The following is a 12,436-nucleotide window of genomic DNA, read 5'->3' as shown; positions in this document are numbered from 1 at the left end:
AAGGCCTTTTTGTTGTTTTGACAGGCTTCCCTTGGCTTTGTTGTAAGGATGAGAAAAATGAACTGTAGGGAGTTGAAGTTTATGGCCACTTATTGGTGACCAACCCAAAGAAGGGAGGAATGTAGTAGACCAGGATTGTGATAGGTCAGAAAAAGTTGAGTTAAGCCCCCAGACAGACCCAGCACATTTGGGATTTACCTTACAGATAGATCCAGGACATTTTGGGCTAACTTTGTATCCAGGTGAATTGTTAAGACCCAACTATGGGTCCTTTGTACAAAAAGAATAAAATGGCTTTTTAGGACTTTGGAATTTGTCTAAAATAATCTGGAAAATCTTTAGACTTTTCTAATGTGGCACCTGGGTGGCCTGGAGTCAGGAGTACCAGTGTTCAATACCTATGTGTGCCCCTGGGCAAGTCACTTAATCTTTAATTGCCTCAGTTTACTCAACTATGAAATAGGAATAATGATAGTTGCTATCTCTCGGAGTTGTTGTGAAGATCAAATAAAATATTTGTAAAGCATTGAGTGCAATGCCTCATATTAGAAAGCACTACATAAATGTTAGCTATTTTTACTGAGGGGTTTCTATCTGATTTTCATCTTTCTGAACTGCTTTTACCTGGGGGCATTTGAATAGTTTTTTATTAAATGGATTCTTTACTTGAAGGGCTCTGAGTAATCCATTGCATACTAAATGTGGACTAGTAGCCCAGACATCATTTGTCACCATGGCATGAATACCAAGGAAGAATGCTATTTTCTGGGGGGCATGCATTCGGGATGTGACAGAGAATATCCAGAGACTTTCCCCAGGAAGAGAAAATGCCTCCCTATTGTAGATGAGTTTGACCATTACTTTCCATTCCTAGATTTGCATGACCACACAGGATAATATTATAAGAAAGACCTAAGAAAGATTTTCCAGGGTAGTGAAATCTTGGGAAAGAAACTGAAGATCTCAAAGGCTCAAAACTTTTCATAACAGCTGTCAGATACAGGTAGAGACTTGAGTGAAAAGAAGATTAAGAAAGTGAGGAGTTAATTAAGAATTCTGAAATGGAATGGGACTTCTGAATTACAACTTAAGATGTGGAAATGATGGGTCCTTGGCTAGAGATGGAATTCAACTAACAAAAACTGGCAAAAATAGATTTGTCTAAAGCCTTGCAAATATGACCTAGAAGAATTTATACTAACATGGAGTGGAAGGAAGAAATTGCCCCAAATATATCCACCAGGCCAGATAACCTTTGAAACTAGTAGGGACAGAAGAAGAATATCACTGAAGAGCATTATTAATTCTCAAGAAACAGTATCTAGAAAGAGGAGCATTAATATTCACAGTATCAGATATATATCTCTACATACAGATATATATATAGATATATAGATATATATATAAATCTATTTCATGGCACTTAGTTTTTTTAAATATATAATGAATTCTACACCTTTTAAAGAACCTTATACATTCCAGTCAGTACTTCCATAACTGTCTTGCTTATCTGTGCTTCTTTTTAAAAATTTTTTTTTCTATTCTCAGGGACAGCTAGGCAGTACAGTGGATAGAGTCAGCTCTGGAGTCAGGAGGACCTGAGTTCAAATCCAAACTCAGGCATTTAATAATTACCTAGCTTTGTGACCTTGGGCAAGTCACTTAACCCCATTTTCTTGCAAAAAAAACTAAAAAAACTAAAAAAATTTTTTTTCTATTCTCTTCTGAGCATTCCTCCAACTTTGCTTAGTATGCTCTTGTGGCTTGTCAAAGCCTTGAGGTAATTTACATGATCCTGGTGCTAGCTTCCTGGGGACATGACAGGAGTTGAAAAGAATTTAATCATGCCAGTTTAAAAATTAAGGCAGCTTGGGGGAATTCTAACTGAAATGGGATGAATGTGAGTAGAAGAGAAAAAAAAGATTTTGAATTGAGAATCCATTTTTGTGTGCCAACAAGTGTCTGTGGATCTAACAAAAGAGTTTAAAATGTGTTGATCAACCCAAGGTTTGTTGGCTGATTGGAATGTCAAAGAAAAAATGACCTTTGAGAAAGAGAAAAATCTCAACGACCAAAGTTAATTCTAGAATATGTCAATGTGGAGAAGAAATAAGCAATCCAACCACAAACGGTAGCATCATCTCCCTGCAGAAGAAGCACAGAAATAGATGGCAACAGATATTCTGGGAAGAGGTGACAAATGGTAACATCAAAGGTAGAAAGGAACAGCAGCTACGGAAGTAAAAGGGAGCAACAGTGAGGTCAGATGCTGAGATCAGACAGAGACCCCAGAGACATGTCACATCCAGGACACACCCATAGAAATATGAGTCTTCCACCAAGATAGGAATCTGTAGGAGATTGTAACTGTGTTGGGAGACAAAGAAGCTGTCCCAAGTTCAAGCTATTAGTCAGGATGATACACATTATTGACACAAGCAAGGGATATAAAAGAATAGGTTTATTTTACCTAAAAAGAAAATTTTTGAATACAAAAGAAGTATATGACAAAAGAAGTATATGTGTTAATAGTCTCGATTCATTTCTGATTCAGATGAGTGCCAAAACCTTCCCTTGTCCAGTTTACCCTTTACTCATTGGAAATGTGTCTTGCATGGTGGCAAATGTGGCTAGTATATACTAGTGTATCAGACTATGACAGGTCTGCTAAGGCCTCTCCACTGTGTCTCTCCACTATGCTTGGGGGCAGTTGAGGAGGGAAGACTGCCACATACCAAGTCATCAATGCAAAGTCTTTTGCTATGCAAGAAACAAAAATATACAATAACTGTCAGGAAATTGCTATCCATTAGCAACCCCCTAATCGCCAATGACTTTCAATTCTTTCCTCTATAGGTTGGGGGTCTTCTCATTTGAAATTCTCTCTAAGCCTAGGAACTCTCACCTCTGAAATCCTAGGTGTTCCTTCAGATCTGCTTCTTTCCTTATAATGTATATAGACCTGATCTTAGCTAACCATAATATCCTTTTGAGAAATTATGAAATTGTTCCTTTTTATTTACTTTGCTAATCTGTCATTTTAAAACTTTGGCTCTTTGAAAGAAGATTTTGGGTCTGTCAATAAAAATATTCTTACAACTAGGATTAACATTCAATATTAAAACTGGGGTAGCAGTGTTCATATGGCACCCATATTCCAGGTGGTCTACATTGCATAACATTGTGCCAAAAATGCAGTCCATGAACACAAAGAAGGTGTGGTTTGACCCAAGATATGATTAGAAACTTGAATTTTAACTCAGAATTTCTAGATTTGAATTCTTTTGCCATTAACAAGCTGTGTGACCCTAAACAAGACACTTCATCTCTCTTTGTCTCAATTTCCTCATCCATTAAATGAATTTGAATGTTATAATCTCTATAATTCCTTCCAGTTCTACATCCATGAGCCAATGATTAAATTCCCTTCCAACTCTGAAATTCTTTGTTTTGTCTCAAAGATACTCTTCTCCTGTGATAATTATTTGCTTTCCATAGAGTGTCCTGATGAAAAAGCACATTTATAGAGGAAGTACAAGCTAACTCTCTAGAAGCCAGCCTTTTCAAGAGTCTGTGACATTGCCTACTGTGTTATAGCTGGCCTGGTTTGCATGTCTGGTATACTTCTCAAGGGCTGAGTGAATGAACCAGAGAAACAATTCTATAACCAACTCAGAACTGCCAGCAGTTATTATCCTGGAGTCCTGTAGCCTTCTGAGAGACCTTTGTGTACATTATTATGTGCTGAATGTTATTACTGTATATTGCAAGTTCTGACCTGGGGCTCCTTTTTCAGCCTGGTGACTCACTCTTTTCCCCAGTACCAGTCATATCAGATCCCATAGATTGATCACAATTTCAATAGCTTGTCTCACTTGCCTATTCTGAACCAAGAGCTGGAAAATGGTAGTGAGAGTAGCTCACCAAACAATAAAGAAAGCTGGGCTAATAGAAGGCAGACGGAAATTTTATGGTCTAAGCAGAATATCATTATGAAAAACTGTTATTCTTCTCCACATAAACAGCACACAGCCCTCTGTGATTATGATTGCTTTCTGTTGGATAGCTATAGTGTCAATGGTTGTGATAATAAATTGTTGTTTAATGACTTGGTATGTCAAAGGCCTGAAGAGGAGAATTTTTTCAGTTTCTATAAAACTCTAAATACGTTTGCCCAAAAGATTCTCCATGATTTTCTATTTAATCAAAATGGTTTGCAACTGCTCCTGCGGGGAGATTTCCACAATTTTCAGCCTTCCCCCGGCTTGTCCCTTGGATCTCGCCATAATATCATGATTAATTGATGGATTCAAAGGTTTGAGAGTCAATAAACTCAGTATTTGTTAGTATTAATTTTTTATTATTTTACTACCCCTAGTGTGCAAATTGGCATTCAGAATCTATAGGAAAAGGCAGTCCAAGCTCTAATAGGGCCTACCAAGGAATCGATTATACAGGGAAAAACCTTTTCTGCTTCAGAATATGAATACTGATGGTTTGGGGTATCATGCAAAAAGAAGAGGTAGTCTATATTTGGTTTTTGTATGAACTCCTTAGGTTGGTGCTGCTGAACTTTTTCCTTTCCCCCCTTCCTTCCACCCTTCTTTCCTTCTTTCCTCCCTTCTTTCCTTATTTCTATCCTTTCTTCTTTCCTTTCTTCTTTTTTCCCCTTTCATTCCTTCCTTCCTTTCTTCCTATCTTTCTATTTTCTTTTTTTACAAAATTTTTAAATTTACATTTATAAAAAAACTTCATAAGAAATAAAGGAAAGAAAGAGGGGAAAAGTGTGCTTGTCTGTGTTCAGATTCCATCAACTCTGTCTCTGGGGTAGATTGCATTCTTTATCATAAATACATCAAAGAAGTTACTTCTATATTTTTCCATAGTTGCTGTTGTTGATTGCAATTCCTTCCATCCATTCCTCCCCACTACCATTTATTATATTTTCTCTCTCTTTTCACTCTATCCCTCTTCAAAAGTATGCTGTGGGGTAGCCAATTGGCACAATGTACAGAGCACTGGCTTGGGGCCAAGAGGCCCCAAGCTTACATCCCACCCCAGAGACCCAGAAACCTCCCAGCCCCGCAGTCCCAGACGAGCCACCCAATCCCCCACCTTTCAAAAAGTAAAACAATAAAATAAAATGTGTTATATCTGACTACCTTCTCCCATGATCTACCCTCTCCTCTATCACCTACATCCTCCTCCCCTCCCCCATCCTCTTTTTCCCATCTCCTTCCTCTCCTCTAGATTTCTATACCTATTAAGTATGGCTCATCTCTGAGCCATTTCTGATTAGAATGAAGACTCCCTTATTGCCCCTCACCTTCCCCCCTTCCATTCCATTGCAAAAACTTTTTCTTGACTCTTTTACATAAAATATATTAAGCCATTCTACATTATACCTCTCCTTTCCCTTTCTCCCAGTAAATTCCCTTTTCACCCATTGACTCCATTTTTACAATATATTATACATTCAAATTCAGCTCCCCCCATGCCTTGTCTCTATAAGATTCTTCTGACTACTCTATTAAATGAGAAGGTTCATATGAGTATTATCATTATCATCTTTCCATGCAGGAATATATGCAGTTCATCATCATTAAATCTCTCATAAATTACGCTTCTCATCCACCCTCTCTGTGCTAAACCTGAGTCCTGTACTTGAAGATCACACTTTCTGTTCAGCTCTGGTCATTTCAACAGGAACATTTGAAATCCCCCTGTTTCATTGAATGTGCATCTTTTTCCCTGAAAGAGGATATTCAATTTTGCTGGGTAGTTGATTCTCAGTTGTATTCCAAGCTCTTTTGCCTTTGAGAATATCATATTCCCAGCCCTACAAGCCCTTAATGTGGATGCTGCTAAATCCTGTAATCCTGACTGTTACTCCATGACATTTAAGTTGTTTTTTCTGGCTGCTTGTAATAGTTTCTCTTTGACTTGGGAGTTCTGGAATTTGTCTATAATATTCATGGGTTGGTTTTTTTGGATCTCTTTCAGGAGAAGATCGGTGGATTCTCTCAATTTCTATTTTATCCTCTGCTTCTAAGATATCAGGGCAATTTTCCTATAGAAATTCTTTAAAAATGAAGTCAAGCACTAATACATTGTTGGTGGAGCTTTGAACTCATCCAACCTTTCTGGAGAGCAATTTGGAATCATGCATAATAGACAACTAAAATGCGCATACCCTTTGATCCATCAATACCACTACTGGGTCTATACCATGAAGAGATGATGAAAAAGAGTAAAAACACGACCTGTTCATAGCAACTCTGTTTGTGGTGGCAAAGAAATGGAAACTGAGGGAATGTCCATCAATTGGGGAATGACTTAACACACTGTGGTATATGTATGTGATGGAACACTGTTGTTCTATTAGAACCCAGGAGGATGGGAATTCAGGGAAGCCTGGAAGGATTTGCATAAACTGATGCTGAGTGAGATGAGCAGAACCAGATAAACATTGTACATCCTAACAGCAACGTGGGAGTGATGATCAACCATAATGGACTTGCTCATACCAACAGGGCAACAATCAGGCACAATTTTGGAGTATCTGTGACAGAGAATGCCATCTGTATCCTGTGAAAGAATTGTGGAATCTGAACAAAGACCAAGGACTATTACCTTTAATTTAAAAAAAAATTGTCTTATGTAATTCTGCTATATCTCATACTGTATGTTTCTTCCTTAAGGATATGATCTTTCTCTCATCACATTCAATTTAAACCAATGCATACTATGGGGTTGATGTAAAGACTAGCAAACTGCCTTATGTGGGGGTGGGGGGTGGGGGAGGGAAGTGAGATTAGGAGAAAAATTGTAAAACCCAAAATAAATTTTAAAAATTTTTTTAAAAACTTAAAAAGTGAAGTCAAGGCTCTTTTCCTGATCACAACTTTCAGGTAACCCAATAATTTCTAAATTGTCTCTTCTGGATCTGTTTTCCAGGTCAGTTGTTTTCATTGAGATTTTCCCAATTTCTTCTAGTTTTTCATTCTTTTGATATTGATATTGATATTGTTTTATTGTTGCTTGATTTCTCACAAAGTCATTGACTTCCTTTAGATCCATTCTACATTGGAAGGAGTTGTTTTCTTCAGAGAGCTTTCTTATCTACTTTTCCATCTGGCCAATTCTGCTTTTTAAGGCATTTTTCTTCTCATTAACTTTTTGAATTGTTTTATCCATTTGACCTAAACTGATTTTTAATGTTTTCTTCAGCATTTTTTGGGATCTCCTTCACCAAGCTGATGACTTGGCTTTCATGTTTTTCTTGCATTTCTCTCTCATTTCTCTTCCCAATTTTTCCTTTTACTCCCAACCTGATTTTCAAAATCTTTTTTGAGCTCTGCCATAGCCTGAGCCCTGCCAAGGCCTGGAGGCTTTAGATGCAGAAGATTGGACTTTCTCATCTTCTGAATGTATGTTTTGATAATCCATAGGACCAAAGTAATTGTCTATGGTCAGGTTCCTTTTTTTCCCATTTACTCATTTCCCCAGCCTGTGCCTTGTTTCTTCCTGAGCTTTTAAGTATTATTGGGATACCCCACAAAGATCTCAGTTCCTTCAAGGTCTTATGAGAGTCTCTGACTGCTCTCCTGGCCTGTGCTTTGGTCGGTGGATGACCACAAGCTCACCCCTCCACCCTAGAGCTGTGAGGAGGATCCCTACTCTGCTATGGCACTGTGGGGGCCCAGACTGTGACCAGGGTCTGAATATGGACAAAGTACAAGAGTCCTATCCCAGGGACAGAGGAGAGACCTTGACAATCTCCTCCCACCCCCTTACCTTCCATGGGCTAAGTGCTCTGGAAGCAGCTGCTCCTGGGATCTGGACTGCGTCAGGAGCAGCAGCTGTGCTGGAGGTCAAGCTGGCTCCCGATTCACTTTGGCAGAGGTTTCCCTGCTGATCTTCCAAGTTGTGCTTGGTATTCCCTGGGTTGGCAGGTCAGGAAACTGCTTCTGCTGCCATGAGCCAGTGTTCCCAGGGACTGAGGCACCCTGAGGGCTGTTCCCAGAAGTATGGAGTTCCTTTGCTCCCACTGGGTGATCCTGGCTGCACTGCTACCCCCTCCAACCCCATGGAACAGAGACTTCCCATGATCTTCCAGGTTACCTTGGGCTGGAGAATTGCCTCACTGGGTCTTTCTGTGGGTTCTGTGTCTTGAAAAATTTAGTTAGAGCCATAATTTTAAGGTTTTTGTAATATTTCAGAAGAGAACTTCTGAGAAAGCCTGTCCTCATGCCGCCAACATGGTTCTGTCCTCTATTGATCTTTCTTTCTTTCTCGCTTCTCTTCTCTCTCCATCCCTCCCTCTCTTCCTTCCCACCTTTCATGCTTTTCTTCCCTGCTTTCTCCCTCCCTCCTTTCCTTCCTTCCTTCCTTCCTTCTTTTTTCTCTCTTTCTTGTTTTGCTTTTCATATGTTTTTGTATGTCTTCAAAAGATTAAACAGTTGATGCTGGATTTGTTTTGGCTATAATAATTTACTAACTTCTTCTGGACATCAAAAAAAGTTAGACCATATTACCTCTAAATTCTCCAAAAAAGGGGATATAAGCTTTAAATCAGTACTTTCCTTATTCCATTGAGTTTAAATTGTGGCAGTGAAAACAAATTTTGATGTTACCTTTATGAGCTTGGAGTCATTTCTTTTATGTATCTCACTTTCCTAATCTGAAAACATAATATCTGGACTAAATCTGGCACAAAATTAACCCACAATGGAGACAATTTAGAGATGCTTATAGTTTGTACAGTTATAGAGAAGCCCCTGATGAATAAAACTATGATCCCTTAAAAATTTTAGCTTTATTGAGATTTACATCTATTTATACCAATTATCCCACATGTGAAACTGACAATCTGTCAAGATAGTTAAAGAAACCTATATAGTCTAAGGATATAAAAATCATAGAATAATTTAAGTCAAATAAAGTTGAGGAGGGAACACATAAATTTAGAAGCATTAGTTGGAGCCATAAGACCTATAGCTAACAATTTTGACACCGGGGCAAGTGTCACACATTACTCCTAAAATAAACTTTGTGATTCATAATTTAATAATAATGTATGAATATATGAAAGTCATACTTTTTCAGCATGAGAAGTTCCCACTGTTAGAACTTCCTTCACCAGTGTAGATCTCAAACTTCTATGATCTAGTAATAAAACACAGAGAACTGTCTGAGAAATGTAAAGGTTAAATGATTTGATCAGGGTCACAGAGTGATTAAGGGTCAAAAGCAAGAAAGCACAAGTTGTACTAACTCCAAGGCTAGCATTTGTTTTCTATGCATAAAAATGATATAAGAAGCAATTAAAATAAATTGAGTTGGGCTAGAAAGGAATTAACTACTGTAGTAGCTTCTGGCTGAAAAGTATATTATTAAATTTTTGTACACTCTAAAATAATTCATGTGTCCTAAAACAAATCCATATTGAAAGAAAAGAAAGAGAGTGGGGGAGGGAGGGAGAGAGAGAGAGAGAGAGAGAGAGAGAGAGAGAGAGAGAGAGAGAGAGAGAGAGAGAGAGGAAGGAAGGAAGGAAGGAAGGAAGGAAGGAAGGAAGGAAGGAAGGAAGGAAGGAAGGAAGGAAGGAAGGAAGGAAGAAAAAGTAAAAAGAAAGGGAAAAAAAGCTAGACTTCTTAGTTTTGGAACTACATTTTCCTTTCCAACATGTCATGTTTTGGAAAGTTGCCACAGTTGACTAAAATATATTGAATTTGCAGAATATAAAGATCATCACTCCCCCAAACAATATAGTCTTCCTAGGATACCATGTTAATTCTCAGAACTGCAGGCAGGGAACAACATGCATAAATTGTCAAAATGAGTGGTAGTGATGGGAAGTAAATAAACATGTTATTAAACATGCTGACTTTAAAATCACAAATCATAGACTGGTAAGTAAATTATAATTAAAACAGAGGGGGGAAAGCAAGGACGTTTCCTTTTTGGAAAAGAACATGAATGTATTGTGCATCCTTTATTGAAGCAATTTAGCATTTTCTAAGGTTGCTTGTGGGGTCACTACATCTTAGCATGATTACTATACTAGGAAAGAATTGGGGTAGAAAGAATTTAATGGACTCTCCAAAGGCTCCATAAGAAGTCAGCGGTCAAGTTGTGATACAGAGAACATAATTCATGACTATCAATGTACTGTCTAATTCTAGGCCTTAATATTGGGCCTAATCCATGACATTTTATGACAAATTAAACCCAGATGTTGTGCTATACAGAGGCACTATTTGTAATTGAGCTTCCAGAAGAAGTCTGTACATGAAACAACAACTGAATTTCATAAATGATGTTAGAGATTATCTAGTCCATCCCTACAACCACCCCTACCCCGACTCTCATCTTATAGATTAGGAAATTGAACCAAGAGAAAGAAAACATCTCATGTAAAGTCAAGGAGTAATAGACAATAGCTAAGTTTTATTAGCTGTCCAATTTGAAAGCAGAGAGAAAGAGAGAGAATTTAGTTGTCCAATTTGAAAACAAAGAGAGAGAGAGAGAGACAGACAGAGAGAGAGAGACAGAGAGAGAGAAAGGGACAGAGAAAGAAAGAAAGAGTATAAAAGCTACATGGTATGATAGATGGGATGCAGAAATTGGAATCAGGAAAAACTGGATTCAAATTTCACTATCTCTATGACCTTTGACAAGTTTCTTAACCTCTCTGCACTTCAGTTTCCTCATCTATAAAATGAGGGGTTTGAACTAGATGGTATTTGTGGTCCCTTCTAGCTCTAATTCTATGATCTCCTATAGTTTATGCTCATAGGACTGTTTATCCCTAGACAAGTTTCCTATGTTTTGGGCATCTCCCCAAGACTTATCTACTAAATCATAGATGCAGTTGAAATCTGTGCTGAGAAAATCAAGGATCCAAAGCATTAGAACATAAATGTACCAGCTGTTTGAAATATAAAACGATTCCAAGTTGTAATCCAGAAAACTTCCATGCCATGAACTTGATGAGAGGCAGGTACAGTAACCACATGTCCTGTAGAATATATGAGAAGACAGTGATGGCTCCAGATGTTCTCTTTTTGTCTTGTGTGTCTGGCTAGGACATATGGTATCTGGAAAAATGAAGTTGTTTGAGCGATGTGAGTGATTTGAAATGTAATTGTCTCAAATCACAGACCACATCTCTGTTGTAGATTAATGGTGTCGAACCCTTACAAATAAACATGTTAAGTATAACCTAAATGCCTTATGTCACATAGCATTTGTAATGCCTTATTACACAGTTGCAATCTCTATAATAAATCAATCCTGTTTGCATCATTTGAGCTTACAGATTTATTTGAAGGGAAATTTTAATTTCTTTAGGCTTGGTAGAATTTCAACAGTTGCAATAGTTACCTTGGTTGAAAAAAATAATCAAAAAATTCCCAATATGCCATTTTAAATATGTAGGAAGGAGCCAGTCAACCCAGCTCTAGCTTATGCCTCCAGATTCTCTGTCTGGAAATTGAGGGAGAATTCCTGGTGATGACAGCAAGTAGTTTACAAATGAAAGCCAATCAGCTGGGACCCAGACAAACTGGGAATTCTCAGGGATCCTGGTCCTTTTTCCTAGGGGATTTGAAGAGGGTCAGAGAAAAAGAAAGTCTTCCTTCCTGAGCCTAATTGATTGTTTAATAAAGAAGTTTACTGCTTCGTGGATTCAGTACAGTGTGTAATTCTTTGGCAGGTCTGCTGAAATTGCTGCAATAGTAACTCCTCTTATATGTGTTGCGCTAATTCTACAAACCATTAAAGTAATTCATCATTCTACTTAAAAATGTGATTCATTTTGATGAAGTGTCACATAACCACATAAAGTGTCCTATCAGGTATATCTGGTGGTCAGTCTGATCCAATTCAGTAATGAGTCCCAAAACTATCATCCCCAAGAGCCAGATGCACCATCTACAACCAAAGGGAACTCTAGAATGCCACTCAAGCTCTTCTGGACTCTGGACTCTGGTTGCCTCTCTCTACTTGTCTTGGCTCATTTATGGGAGGTACCATTTCTCTCATTAATCTAAAGCAATTTATTTGGTAAGTTTTATAGCATATTATTCTTTGCTATGAAGAATAAACATACAAGTTGGAACAGAGTAGGGTTTCCAGGCATTTCAACTTTCAGATCCATTATGCAACCCCTGAAATTACTCCATCTCACTTTCTCCCTTCAGTCTCCTCACCCTTTTCCTTCTTCCCCAAGTTCAGAAGCAGACGAGGAAATTTTGTACCTCCACAGCTAAAACTACCATTATGACCCGCCTCATACTAAATCAGAAAGAACTAGGGATGGAGGCTAAAAAGATTTGTTACACATCTCCTGAAATCTCCAATACATTAATAGGCTGCAGTATGTCCTTTGAGAATTATTGATCTCTGATATGTAGATTATTTAATCAGATTTTTT

At 38.0% G+C, this 12,436-nt stretch overlaps 1 protein-coding gene across 2 annotated transcripts in view; it reads left to right on the top strand.

Moving 5' to 3' along the window:
- The window catches only part of LOC141487675 (uncharacterized), a 68,436-nt gene extending 61,666 nt beyond the window's left edge, over nucleotides 1-6,770 (top strand). For both annotated transcript variants that reach the window (XR_012468492.1, XM_074187130.1), the window contains one exon: nucleotides 6,004-6,770. The gene's annotated coding sequence lies outside the window, so the exon portion shown is untranslated. The remainder of the gene's footprint in view (nucleotides 1-6,003) is intronic.
- Nucleotides 6,771-12,436: the final 5,666 nt, after the last annotated feature.

Source organism: Macrotis lagotis, chromosome 5 (assembly GCF_037893015.1).
Source record: "Macrotis lagotis isolate mMagLag1 chromosome 5, bilby.v1.9.chrom.fasta, whole genome shotgun sequence".
NCBI lineage: Eukaryota > Metazoa > Chordata > Mammalia > Peramelemorphia > Peramelidae > Macrotis > Macrotis lagotis.
This window is presented reverse-complemented; position numbering and strand designations above follow the sequence as displayed.